At 46.6% G+C, this 22,415-nt stretch overlaps 1 protein-coding gene across 2 annotated transcripts in view; it reads right to left on the bottom strand.

The window, feature by feature from the left end:
- HS3ST4 (heparan sulfate-glucosamine 3-sulfotransferase 4) overlaps positions 1 to 22,415 on the bottom strand; it is a 388,226-nt gene that overhangs the window by 84,215 nt on the left and 281,596 nt on the right. The window lies entirely within an intron of this gene.

Consider the following 22,415-nt stretch of genomic DNA (forward strand, 5'->3'; position numbering starts at 1 on the left):
CTCTGGGGAAATGCAAATCAAAACTGCGGTATCACCTCACACCTGTCAGAATGGCTAAAATCAACAACCCAAGGAACAACAGGTGTTGGTGAGGATGCGGAGAAAAAGGAATGCTCATGGACTGTTGGTGAGAAGACGCACTGGTGCAGCTACTCTGGAAAACAATACGGAGGTTCCTCTTACAAGCATTCTGGACGTCAGATGTGGGCCCCAGGCTAAGAATGAAATGATGACCAACAGCAGGATGCTCAGGGGAAGCTGGCAGTCAACCAGACCTGCCACGGGGATCTATCTTAACATCAGGCGATGTGGGAGCACTTTCCCGTTGGAAAACTAACGTTTTTTGTTAAAAACAAAACAAAAAAACCACAAAAGAACGCATCTTCTTCTATATCAGAGATGATTTGGGAACATAATTATAATTCTCCACAAATCTAGGGAACACCAACATGTGCCTCCAAGGTCTGGAGGGAATAGGATGGAATTAAGTAAAAAAAAAAACAAACAAACCTGGAAGCTTCCCATTATTAACTTTACGCCTCACAGATTGGAGAGAGGACTCCGTAACATAAAAATAAGTCATATTCTACACGCAAGCTCTTAGCTGCTCCTGCAACTCGAGGCAGATCACTTAGATGATCTGGCTTTTGCTTTACCCACAAAACATGGAGGTGCTGCGCACCTGAATGGTGGCCTAGGCTAGATCGTGTTGTCAATTTGGCTAAGGCTACAGTGACATGAAGGTTAATTAAAGGGGTAGGGCCAGGGTTCTGTCAACTATGAAGCACAATGTGAAGCAAGGCTTGTTTAAAAAATAAACAAAAGCAAACACAATAGTTCTCGGGCGCTCTTCCTTCATGCGACTAGTGTCACAGCTCTGAAGGGAAGATGGATGTAACACCAGTGAATGATCCATGATAATAATGAGTGATTCCATTTACGGACATCTTCCCGACACCACACACCGATCCAAAAGCCTTCTGTACATCGTCCCCTTCGACCAACAGCGACCTCACTGGAAAAGCATTTTCAGATGAGGACACAGAGACTCAGGTTAGACAACTCACCGAAGCCATGGGACATGTAAGCGACGAAGCCAGGAAGCAGAGCTACATACGGCTGGCTGCAAACCTCAGGCTCATCCCACTCTACTGTGATACAGAGATTATGAACCAGTCAGGATGGCTCCTTTAGATATACTGGATTTTTCAAAGTGATCAAAATTGGTTTTCTTGGAATTCTGTCCTTTTGTCCATTTACACACCTGTCCTCTTACCGGACCAGCTTTGCCACTGGGCAGCGAAAAAAATTATATATATTTATATAATTTTTATATATTATTATATATATATGTTATATATATTTATCTATAATTTTTTAAATAATACACACACACACATTTGTACAATTACCACATATATATGACCCCTGGACATACACAGTCTTTATGCAGAAATAAATGGTACAAATCGGGTATCGATATGGCATCATCTGCGGCCCTTAGCAATGAAAATCATCACTAATGAAAAAACTTGAGAAATAAAGTAAGGTAAAGAAAGGGGAGAAAAGACCAAGCGATACATACACTGAAATGACAATTATTATTATTTTTTAGATTTTTTTTCATTTATTTGAAAGAGAAAGAGCGAGAGAGAGCACAAGCAGGGGGAGCAGCAGGCAGTGGGAGAAGCAGGCTTCCTGCCGAGCAAGCAGCCTAATGAGGATTCAATCCCAGGGGACCCTGGGATCAGGACCAGAGCTGAAAGCAGACACTAAACAACTGAGCCACCCAGACACCCCTGAAATGACAACTATTTTAAAAAGCGTTTTCATGGAATGGAAAGTGCTATGCCAACAGTGACCTCCTTAACGGACTTAGAGCGGGATCAACAAACTAAGGTCCATGGGCCAGACCTGCCCGCCACCTGTTACAAGCCTGCCCTTCCAGCCATGCTCGTTCATCCTCGGGTAGCCCGTGACTGCTTTCAAGGGTAGACCAGTCGTCTCTTGGCTCCCCAAACCTAAAAAGTACTTATTTCTTGCTTTTTCCAGGTGCTGACCCCCACCTTAGAGAGCTGGCGCTATGAACAGGTTTTCTTCCCTAGAGGGCAGCAGCCGCCCCAGGGGAAGGCTAAATAAAGAATATGGTATTAGACACCCTCTACCACCCGTTTTAGATTTGCCTGTCTTGACTGCAACCAAGATTCAGCCACAAGATGAGAATCCACAATCACACCGAGGAGAGAATTTCCACTGGGTGTTTGGGGCCTCGAGCACCACCAAGCAGAATCAAGCACAGAGATCGCTAAATGTCTAGCGGGCAAGGCAGGCGATACAAATGACTGAAGTGGGTTGTGTGTAAGACAATAGGGAGTGGTGGGGACAGAGGCAAGTGGGGAAAAATGCTCATTCTGTCCACCTGATGATGAAGACTGCTACCCACCGCCAGTACCCATCGCCAGCTCGTCACCACTCTGAGCAGCTAGAATGTAGGCCTGCAGTGGCCAGTGCTTTGATTTCCTAAGGAAGTTGAGAACCCAGATGTTTAGGCAAAATTTTCCCCTATTTACAAGTTGGCGATTGTTCGAAAAATCGCCACACAGCACGATGGGAATGTGCCAGACAGAACGGGCCCATACGCTGAAAGTTATCGGACACTGCTGAAATGAAATTCATAAATGTGGGGACTGTGCAATGATTTCATGAAGTCTACCTGATGGATATTCAAGTCCTTATGCAAGGTCTACTTTGCCTTTTGAAAGCTTCCAACACTCAATCGAATATTAGCGATCACATTTAATGAGTTCTAGCACCATCCTAGGCCCTGTGGCAAGCACTTTACATATATTGCCACATTCGTTCATTTAGGAGGCAAAGGCCATCTTCACCCATTCCCCCATTTTGCAGATGTGGAAACTGAGGCATGGATGAATTAATTAATTCACCAAAGATCACAAAACTAGGAAGTATAGAAACTGGGTTTGAACCTAGGTGAGGCAGACTCCAGACTTTGGGTTCTTAGCCAGAGCCTCTCACCCATGAATGGGCATGGGGATGATCTAAAAATGTCACTTAGTGCAGAGTCTGGTTCAGCAGGTCAGGGCGGGGGCGGGGGTGGGGGGGCGCACTCGAGGTTCATTGCTAACAAGCTCCCAGGTGATGCTGGCACTGCTGGTCCACGACGCACATTTTGAGTAGCAAAGGTCTTACCCACGGCACCAGAGGGTTCTCAGAGTGGGGCCCCAGAGCAGAAGCCAAACCCACAGCACCTGGGAGCTGCCCAGAAAGCCATTCACTGGGTCTCACCCTAAGACCTGAAGGCCTGGGCGTGAGCTCAGCAACCTGTGTTTCCCAAGCCCTCCAGATAATTCTGATGCACGCTCAAGTTGTGAAAAATACAAAGCCGCATTCTTCGTCCTTCCAGCCCCAATTCCTAACCATCTCCAGCTCGGCTGCGAGAACAGAGTGAGCCTTCCCTCTGTCTCTGGACCTTGATTCTGGCTGGAGTAGAACAGACACGGTAGAGGGTGCCACTGGTTCTTAGTCTATGCAGCAATTCCCAGGACCCTGTAAGAGCAGCACTTCCTTAAGGGCTGTGTGGCCTTTGACCCTCTGTTTTGCATTTACCCTCCACTCCAGCTAAGATAATTTAACCCCTTGATTCCGCTAAAATAGCAAGAGGTGATACGTCGGCTTGACGCCCCTTCTAGAAGCTTCTCCACATCTCAGGCTTCAGGAATCTACAGCCTTTGGAAGGTAAGACCGGTGGGAGAAGGGTGTGACGGGAGGTAGGTGTTGGGGCTGTGCGGGGCGGGGGGCGGGGGCACAGAAACTGCACAGCTGTTATCTGGAATGCCAGAAGTGTTTTGACAGTTCTCAAGATGGACATTAAACCAGTCGCTGGAAAGACAGTGAAGTGGGTGTCAGTCTGACTCGGGATGGGGGCCGGGGGGGCGGGCACAGCTGGTGAGCAGCAGCTGCAGGGACTGTGATGGGAGTCAGAACAAGAATCATACATCTTGATTACTCTCTGTCTCCACTGATTTGAACCAAATGCCTTGGACAGGGATAGCGTCCGCATCTTGCTGAAAACTGAAAAAAAAAAAAAGAAAAAAAAAACCCAAACAGAAAACCCACCAAACCGGATTAAATGTACAAACTGATATAAATAGCCCTCGGTCCCTGTTAATGCTCCAGCTGTCCCCATGGAGGGAAAGAGGTTACGTTTTGCAGATCTGAGATCTGTTTTGGTAAAAGGGGGCACGCTGGATTCCCCAGGATCGGAGGAGCGGCCTGCCCTGGCTTTATTTTTATTCCAGTCCCAGGGAATATCTGTCACTGTGTCACCAGAAATGCTAGCTGCTCCTATAATGAAGGCAATTAGTGCAGCCAGCCCTCCTGATTCTGAGTGCCCTCCTGTTAAAATCAGGCACCCTATAGAAAAATGGAAATGCAGAGTTGTTACCATAAAGCAATAATAAAGTAAACCATTTAATTCTGGATGAAAAAAAAAAAAAGGCACTTGGGTTAATAAGAACATCGTATGCTTAAAAGCATTGAAATATCAGCATATTACCATTTTTGCATATGTAATGCATGAACTCAAAGACCAGAATGATTAGATATAAAAATATGAAATGATGGTGCCCTTTCTCATCAGTCAGTGTTGCTACTCTAGAGGTAAGGGATATGTGACCACAGGACCCCTACACGTTCCTGCTTGGATGTTCCTATCACTGTTTAGAAGTAAGGACTAGAGGACCAGACGGAGGGGCGAGCAGATGAGAAAGGAAAACCGAGTTGCTGGCAGCTCCCACCTACAGGATGGAATCGGATGTTCTCAACTCTTTGCTGGAAGGCTGGAAGAAGTCTTAGTGTCAGGCTGCGGAAATTCAAGGTCACAGTGTGCAACATGTGCACGGCAACAGGAGCCAACTGGGAGGCGCAGACAGGTGAACCCGGCCAGGTGGAGGGGGGTGAGGAGGGGCAAGTGGACTGAAAAGCCCGCTAACTCGGCTTCTGCCAGTTTCCTGCCACGAGGGAGCACGTGTCCCGTGTTGCCAGATTTGATTTTCAAGAGAAGATACAAAAGCTGGGAGTCTGTCCAGAATTTCCCAATTCTTAAAATACTATGTGAACCAAACACAATGTTTGTGACTAGCTGTGGTTCTCAGGTCACTAGGTGTGGTCCCCAGTGCAGAGTCAAACACCGGGAAGCAGAAAGCCAGGATGTTGTGCTCTGGACTGGCTCGGTCAACAGCTGGCTGTCCTGTGCTTGAGTCATCTGGGCTGTGAGCGCTTTGAGGACAACTATGAGGTCTCTGTCGCTCATGAGGCTATCTCCGGAGCGCAGGCACCGGCGTGGTCCCTAGTGGGTGCACAGCGAACGTTCGATGAATGGCTCAGTAAATGAGGAATGAATGAGAATCCTGCTCAGACCTGCTATATCCACTACATCCTACATCCGGTCTCTCAGCTCCTTCTCTCCTTCCTTCGCAGCTGAAGTATGGTCAACACACAATGTTACCTTGTTTTTTTTTTAGAGAGGGAGAGAGAACATGTGTGAGTGAGGGACAGGGCAGAGACAGAAGGAGAGAGAGAGAATCCTAAGCAGGCTCCTCGGTCAGCGTGGAGCCGCACACTGGGCTCAATCTCACAACCCTGAAATCAGCAGTCGGGTGCTTAACTGACTGCGCCACCCAGGGGCCCCTCAAGAGAAGATAGAAAAGCTGGGAGTCTGTCCAGAATTTCCCAATTCTTAAAATACTATGTGAACCAAACACAATGTTTGTGACTAGCTGTGGTTCTCAGGTCACTAGGTGTGGTCCCCAGTGCACACTCTTTGAGTTCATGCATTACATATGCAAAAATGGTAATATGCTCCCAAAGCATTATATTAGTTTCAGATGCACACCAGAGTGTTCAACAAGTCCATACATCACACTGTACTCCCCACCCTAAGTGCGGTCACTGTGTGTCACCACACAACGTTATCACAGTGTCACTGACTAGATTCCCTATGCTGTACTTTTCCTTCCCCGCCGTACTGACTTTCTAACTGGAAGTTTACACTCTCCATCTCCCAGTTGCTCACTGCCAGTTTTGACCTGATTTATTTCCCCCAACTCTTCATCCTGCTAATCAAGATATGGATCCTGGTCTTTGACTCTGTTGCTTCCTCAATTTATGCATTATATTTTCTCAAAGATTTTATTTATTTATATTAGAGAGAGCAAGAGAGCACACAAGCAAGGGGAGGGCCGGAGAAGAGAGAATCTTGAGCAGACTCTGAGCTCAGCCTGGAGCCTGACCTGGGGTTCCATCTCATGACCCTGAGACCGTGACCCGAGCTGAAATCAAGAGTGGGTTGCCCAACCGACTGAGTCACCCAGACATTGACCCGAGCTGAAAGCAACAGTCAAATGCTCAACCGACTGAGCCACCCAGGTGCCCCAACTTCTGCATTATTTTATCCACTTTCTCTCATTTCACCATTCATCAGGGAAGTCTTTTTTTTTTTTTTTAAGATTATTTATTTATTTATTTGACAGACAGAGATCACAAGTAGGCAGAGAGGCAGGCAGAGAGAGAGGAGGAAACAGGCTCCCCGCTGAGCAGAGAGCCCGATGTGGAGCTCGATCCGAGGACCCTGAGATCATGACCTGAGCTGAAGGCAGAGGTTTTAACCCACTGAGCCACCTAGGCGCCCCCTCATCAGGGAAGTCTTAATGTGGTCTCACTTTCCCAGGTTAGGCCCTGTGCTGGGCACTGGGCACTCAGGGATAGACCAGCGTGACCCCTGCTCTCGAGCAGCAGGCAAACAGAGACAGCAAACGACAAGAGAGCATAACGAAGAATGTGATCGATGCGCTCTGCTGGAGATGCGTGCGACGCGCCACTTTGGTTTATCTCTTTCGTCCAGCTAACTCACCTACCCTACCTCGGGGAATGGATTCTAGAACCTTGATGCTGCTACCTGACTTGTGAATATCCATCTTAGAAGTTCTTCTCTGCCCTGTTCTGAGTGTCCTTCTCAGGATAATCCTGGCTGTCCCCAATCTGCCACTGGTACCATCTGGGGTGGGGGTGGGGGTGGGGGGCTGCCTTCCCTTCCATATCACCTGCCTCATCTCTTCACGACTGAACATCCTAAACTTCACCCTAGCCTTATTCACAAGGGATGGTCAACTCAATCCCCCGAGGTCTCTTTCCACCTTGAAGTTCCTACAGTTTTGACTCCCGGTGCTAATGACCGACAGTAGAGAAGTATCTTCCTGATACTGGAAGGTCTTCATTCATCAGTAACTCCTCAACAGAAAGCATTGTCTTGGTACGGGGGCTGCCATAAAAGCTTTATCTGTTTTTGCCGGACCTATATACCTCCTGTTCTATCTCTATACAAACAATTTCTGGAATCTCTATTTTTTTTTTAACTTTCTGACTGCCAACTGGCCATTTTTTCCCCCACCTCATGGCTTTCATGCGATGTATAGCGACGTGCAACCACTATCAACTAACGTGCACTGTTTATGTGACATTTCCAAACTGTTTCCCTGAACAACCAGTTCATCAGGCCCATGGGCTGCCCCTGAGTTATCACAAGGGACAGTGTGACCAAAGTTTGCCATTCATCGCTCGGAAAGGATCCCCATGTGGTTGTGGTAGCTCCTGACAGCTGTTTCCTTGCCCTCCACCTCCCAACTGGGAAGCCAATGTTACGTATTTTGGAGTTTGGGTATAAAATCATCCCACTCGTGGTACTAATTTCTGGGTTGCAAAGAAGGCTGGGTAATGCTGTGATGATAAATTTACCTTGAAGTGTCAGTCAGTCCCTGAACACAAATAATCCTTGTTTCTTGTTCACACTGCATGTCTGGTGTTGGCTGGTGGAAAGCTCTGCTCTCGACCATCCTCTAGAGAGGCTGCCCTGTAATGGGATGCATGACTTAGGTGTATGGCTTTTTGGTTGATTGTGGCTTAAGTAACAGAAAGATGGGGAGATCACACAGGCTTTCCCTGGCCTCAGCTTCCATCCTGGCCAAGACTAATGACAAGAGCCCATCTAACTGCAAGGAAAATGGAACACACCATCCTCTTCGATGCCCAGGAGGAGGAAAGGACCAGGTAGGAGCAAGCACTAGGAGTTTCTACATTTACTTAATACGCACTTTAAATTGCGTGACTTTTATATAAAAGATTTTCATTTAAATTGGAACTTACATTTCTTGAGAAAAATTATACGTGTAAAGAAACTTGATATACATGGTATCATTTGCCAAAAAATAGATGGTAAGCGCAAATATAACAGAAAAAGAAAGGACACTTTAAAATTGTATGACGATTTCTTGAAGAAGGGTCCAAGTACATGACACTTTTTCTCTTTATGAAAAAGAGGAGGTAAGCGAATGACAGAAATGCACGCTAGCACCCAACTGAGACACTGTTCTTGGGAAACTGAACAAAAGAGAAGGAAAATGTGAATACCTTCCTAATTACGTGATTCAACTGTGCTTTTAAAAATTTTAATTCTAGCATATTTTTTATATTTTAAGTCCTGTACAGTGTTCTGTTAGTTTCAGTTGTACTACATTAGTGATTCAACAATTCTATTCATGACTTAGTGTTCATCATGATACGTGTATTCTTTTTTTTTTTTTTTAAGATTTTATTTGTTTATTTGACAGACAGAGATCACAAGTAGGCAGAGAGGCAGGCAGAGAGTGAGAGAGGGAAGCAGGCTCCCTGCTGAGCAGAGAGCCCGATGCGGGACTCGATCCCAGGACCCCGAGATCATGACCTGAGCCGAAGGCAGCGGCTTAACCCACTGAGCCACCCAGGCGCCCCGATACGTGTATTCTTAATCCCTAACACCTAAATCTCCCATCTCCCTCCATCACCACCCCTCTGGGAACCATCCGTGTGTTCTCTATAGTGAAAAGACTGTTTCTTAGTTTGTCTCTATTCTTTTTTCCTTTATTTGTTTTGTTTCTTAAATTCCAAATATAAGTGAAATTTTGTCTTTCTCTGATTGTTTTACTTAGCATCATCCCCTCTAGATCCACCTATGTTGCTGCAAATGGCAAAATGTCACTCTTTTTTATGGGTGGGTAATATTCCACTGCATGTGTCTGTGTCTGTGTGTGTGTGTCTCACATCTTTATGTGATTCAATGCTATTTAATGCCCTGTCCATGTAGCTTCTAAAATGACCTGTAAACACCAGTGGTACGCACACCTGTGAGTTACTCTGACCTCCACTGTGTTTGGACAGACAGAATTGGGTGTTTTCTGACACCCACTCCAACACGTTCCAACAACCACATATACAGGAAGATTCCTAACACTTGGCCCATAAGAATAAGCTTGGCCCAGAAGCTTCATCAGAGTCCTCGTGTTTGCAGAACAAGACAGCATGGGAGAGGTAACAACTCCTTGCTCATATATGTTCTCGGAAGTCCGTGTACATCTGGTCTCATTTCTGGGTTTACCACAGACCACAGCCTTTCTCAACCTTGTCACTACTGATTTTCAGAGCCAGATAACTCCCTCGTGGAGACAGAGGGCTGTCTTGTGCCCTGCAGAACATACAGCAACATCTCCTGTCTTCACACACTAGGTTCCAGTGGTGTTACCCCTAATACAGGTTGTGGCAACCAAAAAAATGCCTCTGGTTTAACCTAAATCCAAAAAGTTGGAGAGGCGAGCTGCAGAGTAAGGAACCTGGCCCCCAAAAGAGGTCTGACTTTTGTCCTTGCTTCTGGGGGAGTAACCTCTAGACCCTTGGAGTTTCCCAAGTGATAGGAGCATCTTTATTATTCACGGTGGACCTCTCCTGCCCATTTACGATCATGAGTTAACTCAAGGTGGGCCCCCAGAGAGTTTCCATTAACCAAATGACCCAGAGTGAGGGCTGGCCATGCCGTCACAAAGACCAACCGTGTGATTACAGGCTTTAAGCCACAGGATGCCAGCGTGACCTCCAGGGAAGGGACCAGGCCCAGAGGCTAAGTTCAACCACATAGGCAAGAATCCATTCAGTCATGCTAAGTAATAAAGTCCCATAAAAACCCTGGGCACCAAAGCCTATGTGAGCTTTCTGGACTGGTCATACTAGAGCATATTGCCGCCCTTGGTGTCACAAGCGTAAGGCATCTCTGAGGAGAACAGAAGTTGAGCCTTAGGAACCCTAGTCTCCCACCCCTGCCTTCTTCTGCCCGACACATCTCTTCCTTTGAGGGCTTCATGTCTATCTTTTTGCTATACCACATTAACAGCAAGCACGACACTTTGCTCAGTTCTGTAAGTCATTCTAGTGAATTATCACCCCTGAGGGTAGTCACGGGAAGCCCAAAATTTATAGCCAGCTGGTCCGAAGTGAGAGCAGCCCTGAGGACCCCCAGACTTGGGGCTTAGAGTCAGAAATCTTGGGCAGACTTGCCCTCTAGAAGACCATATCCTTAACCCCCCAGCTTGCCTAATTCCAAGTATAGATGTAACAGGGTCATCATTTTCAACCACCAACTTCATTCATTTTTAAAATCTTTCCTTTTTTCCAGCAGCTGATCATCGCACCTTATGGAAAAAGGCTGTGTGCAACAGCTTGAGATCACCGTAGTAGCCAGAAATTTCCAACATACTAAGTCACAAAGTCATATTAAATCAGGAGTATAAATTCTAACCCTATCCCTCCTACTTCTATAAGGCGGTCAGGCCACTTCACCCTTTGAGACTTGCTGTCCTCACACATAAAATGGAGAGAGTAGAACTTCCATTCACTAAGTATTCATGGAGTACTACACTGTACCAGGCACTGATCTCACCCCCAGAGATATAGCAGGGAACAAGAGGATATGGAGTCTACATTCTAGGGGCAGAGATCAACGGCAACAACAAACAAATAACTTCAGATGATGAGAAGCGCCATAAGGAACAACAAAGCCGGGTGGGATGAGAAAGGGATCATGAGAGTGGACGTTCTTTTAACCATGCCTTTTGAAAACACTTCTTGGAGGAGAAAGCATCTGTGCAAAGGTCCTGAGGTAGGAACACATTTGCGATATCTGAAGTGTAGAAAAAACATGGTCATAAAGGATTAAGTGAAACAAAGCCTACAAAATTAGTGAGCTCAGTATCCGGCACTTCAGTGAAAATTTAAGCATCCATTAGGAAAAGCCACACAAAAGCATACTGAATGTTTATGGAAAACATCCCTAGAAATTATCGAAATGATCGTGGTTGAATTCTTTGGTGTGCGTGGCATAGAGTCAATGTTAACTAACTTTACTAATCTTCACAACAACCTCCTGAGGTAGGTAACGTTGTCTTCATACAGTTTTACAGATGAGGATTCTGGTCTCAACCAGAATCTTCAGTACGGTGCTTAAATTCACACACCTTTTAAGACATTAAACCAGGAATAAGGACCAGGCAGTTAGCTTGAGCATTTTTTCCCCTAACTACTCCTCTGTCCCAAGCATTTTATACAACAGCTCTATTCCAAGATGCCCTTTCCTGACCCCAAAAAAACAAAAACAAAAACAAATTGGACCCTCACCGTGAATTTCTTACTTAATAAATTCATTTATTCAGCGAGCATTTATCAAACAACCCGCCACGTTCCCAGCCCTTGAACAGGCGCTGAGACTCTAAGGAACGTGGCCTGGCCTCTGTGCATACTGCAGCATGGGGGCAAAAGCAAATGTAAAATTATAATGCGCTATCTCAAGCCTTGGAACCTTACTTAACTGTTTCGTGTGTCTTCAGCCTGTCTCCTCCCCAAAGGGATGTGCCAGCAGAGGCTGGGAGGTAGAAAGCTTACTGCTAGCGGAAATGGACATTTTCATAAACAATGGAGAAAATACTAGTGGTTTCTGAGAAATAAGAAAACCACAGTCGTGGAGTTAGGAGTTTCAGGAAATCTTTAATTTGCCCTTAGAAGAGATTCTGTTGGCCAGAATTTCCTAGCTGCCCGGATCTTGGATATTTTCCCCCCGATGCTTCTTCTTTATTACAAGCTCTGCCTCACAGGATGAGGAACAGACCTCCCCTCCGCCCTCCATACTGCTGCCAATCTTTTCTTCTCTCTCTGGTCCTCAAGCTCATAGTCTTTGACAAAAACAAAACAAAACAAAACAAAACAAACCTGCTGAGTCTTTTCCCGAGTGCCAGTGAGAAGAGGGAAAACACGGATGTCCGTCTCCCAGTCTGACGGACAAACAGGACTGCCTGTAAACCATGCCCTGCTGGCTTATCCCACTGAGACACGAGGCCCTGCTGCCCAGGTTGATTAATTCTTGAGATTGATTTGAAATTTGTACATATCTCCTTTGCAATCATTAAAGAGGCATTAATTGATTATTCAGGTGTAGAATCTATTCTGTTCTCCAACGTTATAGCCCTTTCAATCTCTTCTAGAAACCACAAGGACTGTTTGGTTTGGCTTTCTTTAATCTGGGCTGGAGTAATACCTAGAATGGAAAGCCTGGAATTTGTAGACTTCACGTCTTCATTTCTGTAACTCAGTTCTCAACCTCATACATCCCTGGCAGGCTCTCGTGTGCTCTCTCAAGCTCGCACTCTCTCTCTCTCTCTCTCTCTCTCTCTATATATATATGTACATATATATAGATATATTTTTTTAAGTAGGACCCATGCCCAGCATGGAACCAACACGGGGCCCAAACTCATGACCCTGAGGTCAAGACCTGAGCTGAGATCAAGAGTTGGATCCTTAACCGACTGAGCCACCCAGGCGCCCTCCTTAATAGGTATACACAGATCTTGTTTCCCTACTATAATCCCCACATGGTCTCCGTTCCACCCCCCATTTCCTATAAGCACACGTGTGCACACGCACACACACACACACCTGCTGTCTCGCCGTGACCGGCAGTCCAACAGCCAAACCCGGCTGGATGTCATGATTTATTACAGCTGCTAATGTATTTGAAGCAATTAAATTCAAATGCTTTTCAAGTAATCCCAGGGCTCTCCAGTCTGCCACAATCCCCCACCAATCTTTATCCTCTGGTTCCATTTATTTATCTTACTCGCCTGGCCCCTGGAGGCATCAGAGTTTATAATCCCTACCCCTGGTCGCACTGAACTACTTCCAATTTCCTAAGCAGGCCAAGCCCTGTCTTAGCTTTATGCCACTGCACAGGCCACTATCCCTATTTGGAGCCTGTTTCCCTCCCGAGCTTGTAAGAATAGCTTGGGCGGGGCATGGTGCTAAACCTTCTCTCTGGACAGGGAACGTGGTCATTCCTATCCCAGGAGGAAACTCAGGCTTACAGAGAATAATACGATTGTTTTGCATCAGGTGGCTTATAAATGGCAAGACACAGTTCAGAAATCTGGCCATCAACTCCAAAACATACTTCCTTTTCCAACAAAGTAGCTGAGGAACCCTTCCTCCTTCCTCAATACTCAGTCTGGACCCTCTCTCCCCTGCAAAACATTCTCTGAGTTCCCACTGGCAGATTAAGTATTGATTCCCTCCTGAGTAGTCCCTTGGCCTTACACATGATAGTCTTGGTAAAGCTATCAGACTTTGTTGCATTTGTTTGATTCCATGGAAATGGCCCACTAGACCCATATTTCTCAGACTTGAAAATGACAGAATCCAAGAATACATCCATAGATGCCCACAAATCCTTCCTAGAACCTTCATTTACAGACCTCAGCCTAGGGGCACCTTGGTGGCTCCGTGAGTTAAAGCCTCTGGCTTCGACTCAGGTCATGATCCCAGGGTCCTGGGATGGAGCCCCGCATCGGGCTCTCTGCTCAGCAGGGAGCCTGCTCCCCCCCCCCACTACTTGTGATCTCTGTCTGTCAAATAAATAAATAAAATCTTTAAAAAAAAAAAAAAAAACACAAAACCAAAACCTCACCCTAATAAGCAAAAATTCTATTAAAAAATTACTTTCCAGGGGTGCCTGGGTGGCTCAGTCGGTAAACATCTGACTCTTGATTTTGGCTCAGGTCATGATCTCAGGGTCATGAGATCGAGTCCTGCCATGGGGCTCCGCGCTCAGCATGGACTCTGCTTGAGATTCTCTCTCCCTGTCCCTTCCCTCTCCCCATGCTCTCTCTCAAATAAATCTTTTTAAAAATTACACTTTTCACACTCTAAAGCCACTTAGACTATAAAAATATCAAAAACTCTCATGCATACTAGTCTATAGACCTCTTGAAGGCCAGGGTCATGTCTCACTCATCTTTGGATCCTAACTGCTCAGCCTCCAGCCTGGCCCAAAATGCAGACTCTGAAAATGTTAGTAGAAGGGAGGGAAGGACCGATGGGGAAATGAGGAGAAGAATGGTGACGTGGTCCTAAGAACAACAGAGAGGTAGCTCGCGTGGCCAGGATGAAAGGCTGGCTTTGTAGAGCTGATTCCCCAAGGTCGGGTGGCCGCAGGTCACACGAATCTGACAGGTGACACAGATGAGCTAGTTTTTAGCCACATCTGTAGTTCTGCTCACACACAGGAGAACGGCACTTCTCAGCCCCTTTGAGGTCTGTTCAGAGCATCTGACTTGCTTTAGCCAATGCAGTGTGAGTGGAAGTGACATCTGTCCCTTCTGGGCGGAAGCTCAAATTGCTGGTGAACGATTTGTTGTTTTCCTTCTCTTGGGCCACCCCGACCAGGCAACATTCCAGATGGCAGAGGCTGAACTGGCCTCTGTTTTGGAGCAAGATGATAGGGGCAGAGGCTGGATCTTACTGCCGGGCCGTGAAGGACGCCTGGTGGGAATGTCCCTCTGCTGGGTTACGCCACTGGTGTCCGGAGAATGCTAGCGCAGCAACACTTTTTTTACTCATTCACTTACCAAATATTTATTGAGCACCTAATATGTTCCAGAACTATTCTGGGAGCCAAGGATATAATGTTCTGCAAAATCAGGTATGTTCTTCGACCTGATAGGAACTCACAGTCTACTGGGGAAGGTAAGTATCATTAAAGAAAGTCATACAACAGTGACAGAAGCTTCGGAGGTGAGGAGTATGAGATAAAGGGACAGAGTCACGTGATCAGAAGGAACTTCCCCCAAAGAATTCACTATTGGACAGAGAGCTGACAGAAGAGAAAGAGGCACCAGCTGAAGGGCTGGGGGAGGGGAGCACACATGAGGCAGAGGGAACAGCATGCGCAAAGACCTCAGGACAAGCTCCCCCACCCTGGGTTTAAGAAAATAAATGAAGGCCAGAGAAGCTCCAGCAAGACTAGCTCAGGACTCCCACTGCCTCTGAGTCCAGCGGTGGCTGGGAGCTGCCACTTGCGATAATACATAGGAAATTACTTAGGACCCAGAAGGTCTCAAGAACCTGGTGGGCACCTCACAGATGCCAACAGAGCCGGATCCGCAGCGGCACGTGCTGAATTCCTGACTCCCTGTTTGATTTTTTGCATGTGGGGGAGGGTGGGTGCCTGGTCTTTAACTGGCCCCTGGAAATTAATGTCCTTGAGGGGAAAAGAAAGAAAAGTAATGTGGTGAAGCAGCCTTTAGGGAGACAGCCTCCTAAGCCCCCATTTCCACTCACAGGTCATGAAAACGAAGCGTGACATCCCTGGAGGCCACGGCTGTCTGACAGAGAGAGGCTCCGGTCCCTGGGGCCAGAAAGTGCCAATCAGAAGGGAAGGAAGCGGCCCCTCTTGTGAGCCCGCACACCTCTGAACCCGGCCCGGGGCACAGCAGCGATATGTATATCCTCTTCCTCCCTATCCTCCCGAAATGGCGGATGGTAACTTTGCAGATGCTTGTAGACCCTAAAACAACACAGCAGATCAGGAAACTGAGGCACAGAGAAGTCACAAGGCTGATCATTGGTGAAGTAAGACCAGAAGCCGGTTCCAAAGAGATCCCGCATCCTCCTGATGCTAAGGGATAAGCTTCCGATGGTGCAACATTCAATGCCTGTGTTACAAAAGCAAACACCCCCAGGTGTCTGTGTGGGGGCAAATGAGGGGAATGGGTGGGGGGTAGGACCTGGAGAGCATCTGCCGTGTCGAAAAGGGGCAGCTTACTCCTCACCTCCAATTGGTGACTGCCATGGGCCACAGAGGACAGATCTCCCTGTCAAGAGAATCCCCAAACGCAGATAACTACATAAACTCTCCAAAGCTGTTAAAACGCTAGCATCGAACATGAACACTTAGACCCATACACACCTCTGCACGGATCCGAGCTGTCTCTATGCCTCATTTCACTCGGTGGTTCCTAACTGGGTGTGACTTTGGTCCCCAAGACATTTGTCAGTATCTGGAGACACTCCGGATCGTCACGAACTGTGGGCAGAGAGTACCTACTCCAATCTGGAGAGGGAGGCCAGGGACGCTTTTCACAATGCAAGCACTCATGGGATAATCCTGCAGCCACAAAGAACCATCAAGCCCCCAGTGGCGATGGTGCTGAGGTGGAGAACTCCCCGGTTTCATCCCCTGTGGTCCCTCTGGCTCTGATCTCTGGCGTAAAGACTCCTTCACCCAGCAAAGTCCTCTGTAGGTCTCAGGCCTGCTCACAGCTCTCCTATGCCAGCAAAGGTGAGCTACTTCCTTGCTTTTCACCTGTTCTGCCTTGTTCCAGGCATGGGCTAAGTCTGGCTAATGTGAAACGGTGGGAGTTAGCCGTCCCAATACCGCTCGCTGTTTCAGTGTATAAGAAACAGGAGCGGTCCCACTGCAGTCAATAGTGTAAACAAAGCCTAGTTTAGATAAACCCCATTACCAGGCCCGAAGTGGCCCAGGGCACCTCTGTTGCTGCTGATTAGCGTTAAATGCTAAACACAAACCAATTAGCACACTCTAAGGCTGCTTATCTCCTGTCACTTAGTGTGGAAATAAAGCCCAACGCTAAATACACATATTGATTTAGCCATTATATCCAGCATCACTCAAAATAAAACTCATTATATTATTGAGTAAAAACAAAGTCACCTTAGTTCTCAGGATGGGCCGCATTATGAAGAAATTTCCCTTTTATACGTTTCCATTGATTTGCCAAAACCCGTCTGAGCTCTTTGTGCTGCTGGGGTGGGGGGCGCTCACCAGCCGCGGACACGCCCAGGAAGCAGAGCTGGGGCCTTCCCCTTGACACGATCTTTGATTTTAGCCCTAAAAAATATGCACTCCAATGGGAAACTAAAATATTCCTTCAGGAGAGATGAGGAAATTATATGCTGGAAAGGCAGGATATTAAAAGGGCGGATGAACCGGGATATTAAGAGCAACAGCAACAACAATGCAAAAACCACAGGCATTGTAATAAAAATGGGCTCAACTCTGAGCATTAACCATAGGCACTGATCCGCTGTTTATGGGCAAAACAAAAAAACAAACAAAAGAACAGAAATATCTTCGGAGTTCAGATATAAAAAACCCAACCAACAAGTCTGGAAAGAACGTAATCAAGGAATCACTTTGAATGGCTATTTTAACCTCTGCGTGAGGCACCCTGTGCCATACTCCTATTTCGCATTCTAGCAATTTGGCAGCCGTTATTTTTGACCAGATGATCTAAGTCTCCTCAGTGGGAAAGCAAGCCCAGGTGAATGCTTCCTCTTACTGACCGTCACGTTCCACAGTCTAGCCCAGGGTGCTGGCACAGAGAGGATGCTACTCCCTGTGCAAGACCCAGAGACACTGGCCGCGCGCTGTCTCACGGAATGCATGCTGCCACCAAGTGCCCACAGAAGTCAAGCGTCTGCTTCTTGGGGTGCATCTTCCCAGGGATCCCATTTGAGGGCTCTTTTACCTTTTTTCCGCCCCCTGGGTTGTAGGAATGGACACATGATCTTAGCCCGTGTAAACCTGTCTGCCAAATGCTATCCCTCCCACACCATCTTTATAGAGCACCTGCTAACCGGTTCATATATCAGCTGCTCCTACCGCTTGGTTCGGGTGCGTTACAGATCGATGGCAGAGAAAAAAGTGCACTTACTACTCTGGAAAGTGCATACAGCACACAGTGTCTCCTATTTATCCAACACACCTTATTGATGGAAATCTGCTCTACTTGAGAATATCATTCGTCAGGATGGCAAGAACCACTGCCTTCCAAAAGCCCTCTGCAGCGACCCAGGATTCCATGGTGGAATGAACGTGAGCACTAATCTCCTTTCCTTCCAGAAAGACCAATAAATGACAGGAACTACATGGCAAACAGAATAAATACACATGAACCGAGAGGACTGGAGGGGGTTGGGGGTGAGTGAGAAAATGGACATGGCGGGATAGAAAAGGCTAGAACCAGGAGCCTTCACCCAACAGAAGCAAGCCAATGTGTTCCAAAGGCACACAGAAGGCGCAGGACTTGGAGGTACCAGATACCACGGAAGGGGGGTGGGGCACAAGGTTCGGAGCTAAATGTAGCAGGGCTGGTTCGAAGTCTACTCTTCCCACCCTGCACTGTCAGGCAACCCCTCCGCCCTCTCCTCCCCAACCTCTCTGGTGTCACAACAAAGAGACTTCCAAAGGAAAGAGAAGGTAACACACACGGTCTGTGGCTCCAGGACAATCGGCGCAGTTCACTCCATTGCCCATGGTAACCACTGCCATGTTACCCAGCTGTGCCAATGAAAGTTGCCCTTGGAACTTTGGCTGGAAATAGGCAGCAAGAGATACCTTCCTTCTGCTGGGATTGTTAAACTGGGAGAGAGGTCAAACCAGAATAAAGTCAACAGGAAAGCTGGTCCAAAAAATGAGAGCGGCAGATTCCCAACAGCTATTGTTTGAGTACCAGGATCCAGCCATACCTGAAGCCAGCGTCCCTGGATAAAATGAGTGAACACTTACTGAACAGTTACTATGTGTTACTATGTGTCAGAGCCTGTTCTAAGGGATTTACTTATATCCAATCAATTAACCCGCATAGCAGCCCTGTGATGTAGGTCCTGTAATTAGCTTCGTTTTACTGATGAGAAAATTGTTCAGAGAAGTTAGGTAGGTAGAACAGTGAGGATTCTGACTTAGGAGGTCTGGCTCCCAGAGCCTACAAGTTTAGGCATCATAATATATAATCCTTGGCTGTTAGTTCTGTGAGTCCATAAATTCATTTAAGTCAGCTGGAGTTGGGAGTTTTGTCCCTTCTGTCTCAGAGCAATTTAACCGATCTACTGTCTTGTCTGCCCAGAAACCCTTGCTGATGGGAAGCTGCCAACCACGTAAACACGATTTGTGTAAAATGCCTTTACAAACCCTTCTCCTGCAAATCACTCTCAAGTAAGGAATTGTAAAGATGCATCCGGGAAGCTGAAGTCTTCTCTGGAAACACTGAATAATTCAAATTTCATGCTCTTTCTAAAGTGCAAATATTCAGTGGCTCTTATTTCTGGATCTCCCTTAATATCTATACCCACCTTTCCAACATTCATCTGTATTTGTCAGCTGCTCAGATTTCTGGTCAGCAAGGAATGTGGGACTTAACCTGTCCCATTATTTCTGGTTTACTTGCTCTGTAATAAACAAACTAGACCTCTACCCAACTTTGTCCCACCTTGGGGTTATACGGTATGTTTCAAGTACGGTGAATACTTATTGTCCCAAGACCTCTGGAATGATTCCTATTAAAAGAAATGTTCTAGGACACATGGGGGGCTCAATTTCAGGTAAGTGCCTGACTCTTGATTTTGGCTCAGGTCATAATCTCAGGGTTGTGAGTAGGGACTGAGCATAGAGCCTGCTTAAGATGCTCTCTCTCCCTCTCCCTCTGCCCCTTCCCTGCCACTCATGTGCTCCCTCTCTCTCAAGAAAGAAAGAAAGAAAGAAAGAAAGATTGATTCACAGGGTCCGATGTTGGTTTCCATCTGTTTTTCTGTGCCTCTGCTTTTCCCAAGTAAACCCAGCCATCCCCAAGGTTCTAAGGAGCCCTTATGCACGGATGACCCCCCAACTTCACAGCAAGCTTTGACTTTTTTTCTGAACACCATCCCGCTATTTCCAATTTCCCACTCAGTGTGTGCCACTGGAAATCCCACAGAAACATCAACACCAGAATGATCTCCTCCTCCTCCATGAGACTCAGAACCTCCATCTACCGACTCCTCTGCCCAGATCTCAGCTCTGTTATTGGCATAATCATTCACCCAGGATTCCAAAGCAGACAACTTGGCTTTTTCCTCTCCTGGGCTCTGGCCCCCGCATTCCATTCGTTTTCAAGCCCTGACAACGCTGCCTTAAAAATCTCTCTCAAAGACATGTTCTCTTTTCCTCCCCTCATTATTTCCTAGCTGAACTATTGTCAAGAGCCCCGAGTATCCCCCGACTCCGGGTCATCTCCAACCTAATCTGCCCTCCCCATTGTAACCAGTGCGATCTCTCTTCAAAAGACACGTCAGAGCCTGCGAGAAAATGGCACGGTTGGTGCAAGCTGTCACAAAACCCTTTCTCGAATTCCCTTTAAAAGGCCCTCAACCAACCAATGAGAGGATGGTGTGATCTCCCCGCTAACAGGACAAAACCAATGCATTCAGAATCAGGGACGAATTTATATTAATTGCTGCGCCTTCTGAAATGGATCCCCAAACCTATCTCATACCATAAGCTTGTCAAAAAGTCTCAATTGCTTTGTGATTGCCTAAAGAGAAATCTTGACATTTTATAAACTTTCTCTCTGGAAATAATTTCAGACTTGCAGAAAAGTTGCAGGATAAAGAGAGCACGAAGAACATCTGTAAACGCTGGATCCAGATTCACTGACGGTTCCCTTTTTTGGCTCTTTTGCTTTTTCATTTGCTCTGTGTAAATATTCGCACGGACATGCACATACACACACCAGAGCCATCTGACAGTATACTGTACATATCTGGTCTTTTACCTATGAATACTTCAGTGTGTATTTCTAAGAATAAGAGGTATTTTCTTTTCTTTTCTTTTTTTAAAAGATTTTATTTATTTATTTGACAAACAGAGATCACAAGCAGGCAGAGAGGCAGGCAGAGAGAGGGGAAAGCAGGCTTCCTGCTGAGCAGAGAGCCCAACCTGGGGCTCGATCCGAGGCCCTGGGATCATGACCTGAGCTGAAGGCAGAGGCTTTAACCCACTGAGCCACCCAGGTGCCCCAAGAGGTATTTTCATATAACCACAGTAGGGCTGTACTCTTCCCTAAATTTAATGCTGATTCGACACTTTTATCTCATCTACCATCCGAATTCCAATATTGCCAATTGATCCAAAGTCCATGTTTCATGGCCTTTTTCTTCCTTGTAGTACAAGACCTAGTCGAGTATCAAAGATTGCCTTTAGTGGCTATGTCTCTTTAGTCTCCTGGAGTGTGCAACATGTCTACAACCTTTATCTTTTAGGACACTGACAATTTTTGAAGCATATGGCCCATCCCCTTTATTAAACATTTTTTTAAAGATTTTATTTGTCAGAGGGAGAGAGATACAGAGCAGAAGCAGGGGGAGAGGCAGGCAGAGGCAGAGGGAGAAGCAGGCTTCCCACTGAGCAAGGAGCCCGATGCGGGGCTCCATCCCAGGACCCTGGGATCATGACCTGAGCCGAAGGCAGAGGCTTAACTGACTGAGCCACCCAGACATCCCTCACCCCTTTCATAAAATACAACTTCCCTTATTTCGGGTTGTCTGATGTTTCTTCATGATGACATTCAAATCAACCACTCTCTGACTGAATACTACTCAAGTAATAGCCTCTCCTTTTCAGAGTAACCTATCCAGGAAGACCAAATATTTTTCAATGTAGCATTCAAAGTCTTTAAATTTTGTCTCTTCTTGGATTCCACACAGTCTCTTTACGATATTACCCACTGAACCCTGTCTGGCTGACCTCCCAAGGACCAGGCACTGTCCTGTTTGCCTGCCCACCCCCCATTCCTTTGGCAAATGCCCTCCCTCCCAGCCCCTTACTAATGTTGCTTGGTTGTCATGGTTTTCACGGGGTAGAGCCCATTTCTGTGGTTCTAGAGACATCATCGGGGACCAGGAATAGCCAATCCAGGTCTTTGTCTCCTTACACACAGAAATACAAACCTGGGCATCTATCTCAAGCTGAACGGTACTGGACATTCTCTGGATCTCTCAGGACAGATCTCTTTGCTTTGAGCTTTGTGAATTATGAGGAGCATGTGTTTGAACCTCTGCAAGAAAGGCATCTTATCAACATGTAGGGAGACCCTTCCTGAGAATGAGGGAAAACGTTAGCTATAATTTGAAGTGTGCATTTGAAAGAGAGAAGAGAGGAAGAGCTATGCAATGACATCATTTAAGCACCTGATTCCCACCATGTCTGAAGCCTTATTACCCAGGACTTCTCAGTCGCATGAGTGGGCACATTACCGAGCTGCTGAAGCTAAAAGTATAACTTTAACACCTTGTCATACTTGTCTGTGCTGCTGAAGCCCCAGCGTGATAGCAGATTGGGAAATAATACGTATACTTCCTTGGGGCACCTGGGTGCC

Source organism: Mustela erminea, chromosome 20 (assembly GCF_009829155.1).
Source record: "Mustela erminea isolate mMusErm1 chromosome 20, mMusErm1.Pri, whole genome shotgun sequence".
NCBI classification, from domain to species: Eukaryota; Metazoa; Chordata; class Mammalia; order Carnivora; family Mustelidae; genus Mustela; species Mustela erminea.